Below are 9,039 nucleotides of genomic sequence, written 5' to 3'. Positions count from 1 at the left end.
CGCGGCCTTGGTTTAAAAAATAGCGTAATGTTCAAAGTAAAATTAACTCGTACCAAAAATAATTGCTAAGTCGTACCTGAACACATTCGGATTTTTTTTGTGCAGGTGTTCTTTAAATCGGAAAGGTTTTTGTTAAGTCGTACTAAAAATCATTCGTATTTTGTTAAGTCGTACCAGGAATATTCGATTTTTCGCATATTTTTATTTAAGTTACTCTTGTTGTTGGTTTAAGAGCTCTGCTTCTTACAGGAACTTCCAGCTTTACTTCCGACATTAACGGAAGACCCACTCGTTGCTTTGCAACGAGCTTTGCTCTAGTTATTATTATTAGGGTCTTCCGTTTCCAACGGAAGACCCTCTTGTTATTCTATTGTTTCTTTTTATTAGGGTCTTCCGTTTCCGGAACGGAAGACCCTTTTGTTTTTCTTCGGTTTCTTTTTAGGGTCTTCCGTTTTCCAACGGAAGACCCTTTTGTTTTTCTTCGGTTTCTTTTTATTATTATTATACTTTTTCTTTTTTTTCTGACTCCTTTTTTGCTTCATAACTCAAAAAGTTTTCAACCGATTTCAATGAAACCTCCAGAGATTTTAGCTAGTTATTGTCCCTCCAAGATGTTAAAGTTTTAAAGACAACGTCACTTCCGTTTTGACGTTACGTCATTTTTTTAATTTTAAAAAAGTGATTCTGTCCGGGAGTTTTCTCAAAAACACTTTAAGATAGAGGCTTGAAATTTTCAATGGTTATGATTTGGTCAATTTACCTCTGTAATGAGGCTATATAATAAAAATCCGTCACTTCCGGTCGAAACTGGAAGCGAATCAAATTTTTCGAAAAATTGAATTTTTTGATCAATCAAAAAACGTATACGTATTTTGTAGATATTTTTAAGCTGAATCTAATGCTGAAAACTGTTTAAAATTCGGAGGATGCATTACAGAGATATCGGGGTTTAAAAACTGATTTTCCCGGAAATTTTGATGCCGCGTTCTTGGTTTCAAAAATAGTGCAAAATTCACACTGAAAGTAACTTCTACTGTAACAATTCGTACTGGTCATAAAACTTAATAAAAAACATAAAATTATATGCATATTGTATAGTTTGCAAAGCTAAATACAAAACTTAAATTCGTTTTAAAATCGGATACTGCATTGCAGAGATATCGGGGTTTAAATATTGATTTTTCCGGAAATGTGGATTCCTCGTTATTGGTTTAAAAAATAGTGCAAACTTCCCACTGATAGTAACTCCCGCTGAAAAGATTTCGTACAGGTCATAAAACCGAACTCCTTTTTTATATAGTTAATCAGAGTGTTTATCGAAACGATTTCCTTACTTCGATCGATAATTACGTTGTTAGTTTTTATTAGTCTTATTAGTTTTAATCGAAATAATTATCGTACGATTCCCCATGTCAACTCGCCATGTTTTGACCGCGAACAACAGCTGATAGCGGTGTGTCCGAAGAATGGCCTGCAAGACCGCGATAGTGGAAATTTCAGCTCAACTAACTTATGACAGATTATAAAGGTATGTTTCAATACAGGGTATGTCGTATTGACTTTTTCTTTTCAAAGTGTTTGTGCACTTTTCAATCTAATCCGACATTTCTCTGACTCTAACCTCCGCTTTTGACGTGCGTAACAATATAGAAGCGGGCATTTGAGTCTGAGAAATCTCGCGATATTATCTGTCCAATTTATTTTCACGTGTATGTTTTGCACACTACTCTTTTGAATTTCTATTTATTATTATGTATATGTATGTCTTATTTTGTATTGAACAACACACCACACACTGTAAAACAGTGCAATTAAAAGGGGTGGGGGTCCAAAGGCACACAAGAGTAGAATGTTGTAATTAGAGTGCATGTTTGCATGATGATAACTTTACCCTAAATATTTGAATATAGCAGATCTTTACCATATCACCTCCACTTAATTAATGAATTAAAGAACTCAGACAGGCTTGTGCTTAATTAAATAAATATATTTGACATGGTAAATATTCAGTCTAATTAAAATTAGAACTTTTGTCTGGCTCGCCGTTATATATGATTATCGCCTGTGAAAGAGCATGTAAAACAGAGTACAAGGTGAAAAGAACTTTAAGTTCAGATTTTAGGTTAATGTTCCCTGATATCCATAAAACATTCTTCTCAAGATTTGATTATTTCCCAGAACATTGTAAATTCTTTGAGATTAGTTTATCTTTTATATATATTAAATTTTATTGATTCATTTTAGGTAAACTTTACATGCAGAACACATCTACATTGTAAACAATTTTTACAGTAAGACAAATGTATGTAATAATTTTTACTATATGTGCCTCAGATCTCTCTCTCTCTCTCTCTCTCTCTCTCTCTCTCTCTCTCTCTCATGCTTTTAATCTTGGCAAAGCATCACAGAGCAACATCATTTTGTGCATATCTCTATCTAGGAAAAGAAATCAACAATGCTTTAAATTTGAAAATGAGCATGTATTATCGTGCAATCCCTCATTTTTTCCTTGTGCAACTAAAATCCAAAGCTTTGTAAAACTGTTTATGGAATTTTATACATACTTAACATGATATTGTTTTTAAAACCTGTCATTAATAAGAAAAGAGAAAAAAATCCTCGCTAAATTTATTTGCAAAAAAAAACCCCAGTAGAATTCATTTAAAAAAAATGGTATAGCAGAAAATTATACTTTGAGGCTGTTCGGATGAAATACTGTAAGTCGTTTTAATTCCACCGTGTTAAAATTTCATGATTTTGACTAAAGTATCAATTGCGATGGTTTTAATTTCACGCTGCTTAAAAATTCAATTGATCAGAATAGAAGCATTTAAATTTCATAATATTTGGTTAAAGTGTTCAAACTTATGCTTCTTAGGAAAATCAAAAAATAGGGGGAGGGTATACATGTAAGGGTATTTATAAGTGATGTTATGCTTTTGTCATGATAATATCATGTATATGTATGTAGTTTTGAATAAGGTTTCTTATTTAGGGAGGTTGAACAACAGTTGACCTCTAAAAGATTAGGTAAAGATGCTTTATTTATGGAGAGCCCTATAAATCTGTGTTAAATAGAAGAAAGTGGAAATGCTGGGTTCACTTAAATGGCCATATTTTTCTTAATCCTTAATAGAATTGGCAAAATGAGGTATACTTTTTCTCAGAATTGCATAAGCTTTGTAAGTTTAAGACAAGATGACTTTTTAGAGAATGTTCGTGTAAGTTTCAAGACTACATGGTATTTTCAGATTTCTCATTTAACTGTAATTTTGAGTGGATTTTGTACCAAAAGTAGTCTATTTTGGGAAAATGGATGATTTTGTTGGTTATATATGTCATTACATGATTTATTAGCTATAATATACAAGGGAAGTAAATCCCTTTTAAATGTGTAGAATGACCACCACTAGAGTAAATTGGCTTAGAAAGTAGGTATTTCCTATCCTGATGACAATTAATAGGCTTAAGTTAATTACCGAGATAAGAATTAATACTGCACAGTAAAAGAGTTTTGATCAATTGAATTATTTAAATTATAAATTTGCAGCAATTTTGCTGTCTGATTTCATGAAATAACATTAAGCAACCTGACTTATATAACTCAATTTTTTTAAAACAGCATATTTTTCTTTCAAATAAAATTCACATGTAGACAAATGCAGTTATCAAAGTATACAATATGTCAAAAAACTCAAGTTTTTGCTCTTTCCTATCCAAAAGTGATATTTTAGATATATTTACAGAATTCAAAAAGCTACCCCCTCTTTCCAATTGTCTCCATTACCATTACATGTTGGATATGTAAATGTACATTTGACCTTGAAATAACATCTGCTATAATAATTACTCTCGAAATGACCAAGAAACAACAAATGTTTACCCTTTTATTGTATATATGCATCAAAAATGTAGGAAAACATGTAAAATTTGAACATTTATCATGGAATTCTCATCCGTCCCCAGGTACCCGGTTGTATTTGAATTTCATTTTAATTAAGAGCAGACATCACACTTGTAGGTCTTACTATTTTAGCAAAGTTAAAAGGAGACTAGGAACCAGAATAAATAAGATAATCACTAAAAATGATTATAAGCTTACTGTTTCATGAAAACAAGAAATCACATGTTTGGCTGCATGTCTTTTTGTGAAAAAAAATGTTACATTTCATCCATTTATCAAGAAAAGATCAATTTTCAATATCAGTGATGGTTGTTTTTAAATATGTGTGAGAAATGACTCAAGGGAATTGCCACAAGTTTCATAATATTAGGTTAAAGTGTTCAAACTTATGCTTCTTAGGAAAATCAAAAAATAGGGGGAGGGTATACATGTAAGGGTATTTCTAAGTGATGTGATGCTTTTGTCATGAAAATATCATGTATATGTATGTAGTTTTGAATAAGGTTTCTTATTTAGGGAGGTTGAACAACAGTTGACCACTATAAGATTAGGTAAAGATGCTTTATTTATGGAGAGCCCTATGAATCTGTGTTAAATAGAAGAAAGTGGAAATGCTGGGTTCACTTAAATGGCCATATTTTTCTTAATCCTTAATGGAATTCGCAAAATGAGGTATACTTTTTCTCAGAATAGCATAAGCTTTGTAAGTTTAAGACAAGATGACTATTCAGAGAATGTTAGTGTAAGTTAAAGGCAGCAAGGGACAGTTTACGGATAAAGTACCCGTCAAAATTTTTGTAAAATTGAGAGTTGGTGTACTTGAAGGCTTATGAGTGTTGCTAAAATTCATGAAATGATTTTTAATGATTATCATTAGTTAGAGGGATGTCTCTTGTTGAAATTGATATTCAATATGTAGGCCCCATATGTTAGGTACATGAGATTCAGAAGTAAAATGCGAAACCTGCGGCTATGACTGTTGTGTTGACTTTAGACAGTGAAAATGCAAGTTACAGACGGGAGGGTAAATAACACGAAAAGTAGGTGGACGGGGCATTATAAACTATACACCGGTAAGTTTCTGACATGTGATGGTGCAACATGCCCATGGTACGGAAGGTCAACCCTTTGCAGGGAGTTGGCTGGGGGAGGTCTAAAAAGCTGAAAAATCATGAAAAATTAGCAAATTGGGGAAGGGTCAAAATCTCACAAAAACCAGTATGTAGAAAATTTTACAGGTTAATTGACTAGTAATTTTCTTCAGAAATTTGTGATTGGCCTTATAAAGAGTGAATTAAAGGTATTTGTGGTGAATGGGAACTGAGGAAATTCTAGTTACAGGGTTCCGAAGACACACGTCCCCAGGCTACAATGAAATGTATCAAAAAAACTGTCCTGTGCCATCTAATGTCATGTATCGGGATATGTCACACTAATTACACTGCTTGGCCAGTGTATTTTTTTTTTCAGAAATACTATGCATATGTTAATGTAAATACAGCTATTATTAGTACCGGTACATGTATTAACACAGCTTATTAATTTTTTTTATTTCAGCTATTGGTGGCCACATGGTTTTTACCTGTTCATTCTTTTCAGCTCTTGAGGTTAACCTGTCACCTCTACCCACATGCATATTCCTTAATGTGTTCTACAGACTATTTACCAGTAATTCAAATTAAATCGGATAATTCATGAACAGTTACTGTAATGGAACTTTAAGAAAACATCATGCCTTGTTGTGGTTTGTGTTTGATAAGAAATTATAACAAACAAAATTATGGCTGTTTAAAGTAATTTACAATTGTTAGCTGTGAAAAATTGTTTTTCAATAAAAGTATGCAATTATGTTTCCTTTATTTTGTTTTTAGCTCACCTGAGCCAAAAGCTCAAGTGAGCTTTTCTGATCACAATTTGTCGTTGTCGTTGTTGTAAACTTTTCATATTTTCATCTTCTTCTCAAGAACCACTGGGCAGATTTCAACCAAATTTGGCACTAAGCACCACCACTAGGTGAAGGGGATTCAAGTTTGTTTAGATGAAGGGCCACGCCCTCTTTAAAGGGGAGGTAATTGAGAATTATTGAAAATTTGTTGGTATTTTTCAAAAATCTTCTTCTCATAAACTATTCGGCCTGAAAAGCTTAAACTTGTGTGGAGGCATCTTCAGGTAGTGTAGATTCAAGTTTGTTCAAATCATGGTCCCCGTGGGTAGGGAGGGGCCACAAGAGGGGGATCAAGTTTTACATAGGAATATATAGAGAAAATCTTTGAAAATCTTCTTCCCAAAAACTATTAGGCCTGAAAAGCTCAAATTAAAGTGGAAGCATCCTCAGGTAGTGTAGATTCAAGTTTGTTCAAATCATAGTCCCAGGTGGTATGGTGGGGTCACAATGGGGGGAATGGATTTTTACATATTAGGAATATATAGAGAAAATCTTTAAAAATCTTTTTCTCAGAAACTAATCAGCCAGGAAAGCTGAAACTTACATGTATGTGGAAACATCCTCAGGTACATGTACTGTTAGATACAAAGTTGTGAAAATCATGACCCCGGGGATAGGTTTGGGCCACAATGGGTGGGGGGGGGGGGTCAAAGTTAAACATAGGAATATATAGAGTAAATATTTAAAAATCTTCTTCTCCGAAACTAATCAGCCAGATGATTCTTTATAATTGTTAAGACTTTGGCCCAAGGACAGTTCTTTGGCCTCACAAGAAGATTCAGAGTATATGAATATAATAATTTTTATAATAATACATATATAAACTATTGTTAAGGATCTTTTTGAGAACTGCAATACTCAACATGCGATATGACTATAAAATCAATATAAAATCATCCTTTTAGAAAAGGAACTTATGATTATAAACATAAAAATATTTAGGGGGGAAAATGGATTTTATTTATACAGGATCTACAGGTATTATTGTACATTGTCCAGGTAGTTTGCATTGTGACCCCATTAAGCTGATTTTATCATACCTATTGTTCCTCAGGTGAGAGATGTGGCCCATTTGCCTCTTGTTTTAGTTTTTCATTGTTTTTCAATATTAAAAATTAAACATATGTAACCTACGGTAATTTTCATGATGAGTACAAAACTAAAATCCGTTTTTAAATCGGACGATGCATAACAGATATCGGGGTTTAAAAATTGATTTTTCAGAAATTTTGATTCTGCGTTTTTGGTTTCAAAAATAGCGTAAAATTCAAACTCGTACCAAAAATAATTCGAATTTTGTTAAGTACTTTGACACCTTCGGAATTATATTTTTGTTAAGTCGTTCTTAGAATCGTTAAGGTTTTTGTTAATTCGTACATAGTATCATTCGTATTTATTTTTATCTTTTACTTTAAGTTGCTCTTGTTATTGATTAAAACACTCTGCTTCTTGCATGAACATCAAGCTTTACTCTTGACATGAACGGAAGACCCACTCGTTGCTTTGCAACGAGCTTTGCTCTAGTTATTATTATTATACTTTTTCTTTTTTTTCTGACTCCTTTTTTGCTTCATAACTCAAAAAGTTTTCAACCGATTTCAATGAAATTTCCAGAGATTTTAGCAAGTTATTGTCCCTCACAGATGTTTAAGTTTTACAGACAACGTCACTTCCGTTTTGACGTTACGTCATTTTTAAAATTTTAAAAAAGTCATTTTGTCCGGGACTTTTCTCAAAAATGCTTTAAGATAGAGGCTTGAAATTTTCAATGGTTATGATTTGGTCGATTTACCTCTGTAATGAGGCTATATAATAATTATTCGTCACTTCCGGTCGAAACCGGAAGCGAATCAAATTTTTCGAAAAATTGAATTTTTTGATCAAACAAAAAACGTATACGTAGTTTGTAGAGCTTTTTATGCTGAATGTAATGCTGAAAACCGTTTGAAATTTGGAGGATGCATTAAAGAGATATCGGGGTTTAAAAACTGATTTTCCCGGAAATGTTGATGCCGCGTTCTTGGTTTAAAAAATAGTACAAAATTCACACTGAAAGTAACTTCTACTGCAACAATTCGTACTGATCATTAAACTATATAAAAAAAACATAAAATTAGATGCATATTGTAGAGTTTGCAATGCTAAATACAAAACTTAAATTCGTTTTAAAATCGGATACTGCATTGCAGAGATATCGGGGTTTAAATATTGATTTTTCCGGAAATGTTGATTCCTCGTTATTGGTTTAATAAATAGTGCAAAATTCACACTGAAAGTAACTTCTGCTGAAAAGATTTCGTACAGGTCATAAAACCGAACTCCTTTTTTATATAGTTAATCAGAGTGTTTATTGAAACAATTTCGTTAATTCGGTCGATAATTACGTTGTTAGTTTTTTATTAGTCTTAATAGTTTTAACCGAAATAATTATCGTACGATTCACCATGTCAACTCGCCATGTTTTGACTGCGAACAACAGCTGATAGCGGTGTATCAGAAGAATGGCCTGCAAGATGGCGATAGTGGAAATTTCAGCTCAACTAACGTATGACAGATTATAAAGGTATGTTTCAATACAGGATATATCGTATTGACTTTTTCTTTTCAAAGTGTTTGTGCACTTTTCAATCTATTCCGACATTCCTCTGACTCTAACCTCCGCTTTTGACGTGCGTAACCATGCGCGGATCTAGTGGGGGGGTCGGGGGGGTCCCGACCCCCCCTGGAAAATGAAAATTTATTAAATTTACATAGTAAAATTATCGCGAAAATATGCCTCGGACCCCCCCCCCCCCCCTGGCAAACACAATTATCCTTCGGACCCCCCCCCTGGAAAAATTTTCTGGATCCGCGCATGGTAACAATATAAAAGCGGGCATTTGAGTCAGAGAAATCTCGGGATATTATCTGTCCAATGTATTTTCACGTGTATGTTTTGCACACTACTCTTTTGAATTTCTATTTATTATTCTGTATATGTATGTCTTATTTTTTATTGAACAACACAGCACACACTGTAAAACTGTGCAATTAAAAGGGGTGGGGGTCCAAAGGCACACAAGAGAAGAATGTTGTAATTAGAGTGCATGTTTGCATGATGATAACTTTACCCTAAATATTTGAATATAGCAGATCTTTACCATATCACCTCCACTTAATTAATGAATTAAAGAACTCAGACAGGCTTGTG

At 33.2% G+C, this 9,039-nt stretch overlaps 1 long non-coding RNA gene across 1 annotated transcript; it reads left to right on the top strand.

Annotated features, from left to right (window-relative positions):
* Positions 1-949: 949 nt before the first annotated feature.
* Positions 950-5,754, top strand: LOC136271710 (uncharacterized). The gene is made up of 2 exons (XR_010709656.1): positions 950-1,528; positions 5,462-5,754. It is a non-coding gene; the product is annotated as an uncharacterized lncRNA (long non-coding RNA).
* The last annotated feature ends 3,285 nt before the right edge of the window (positions 5,755-9,039 follow it).

Source organism: Magallana gigas, chromosome 9 (assembly GCF_963853765.1).
Source record: "Magallana gigas chromosome 9, xbMagGiga1.1, whole genome shotgun sequence".
Classification (NCBI taxonomy): Eukaryota; Metazoa; Mollusca; class Bivalvia; order Ostreida; family Ostreidae; genus Magallana; species Magallana gigas.
Note: the sequence above shows the minus strand (reverse complement) of the source record. Positions and strands in the feature narration are given on the sequence as shown.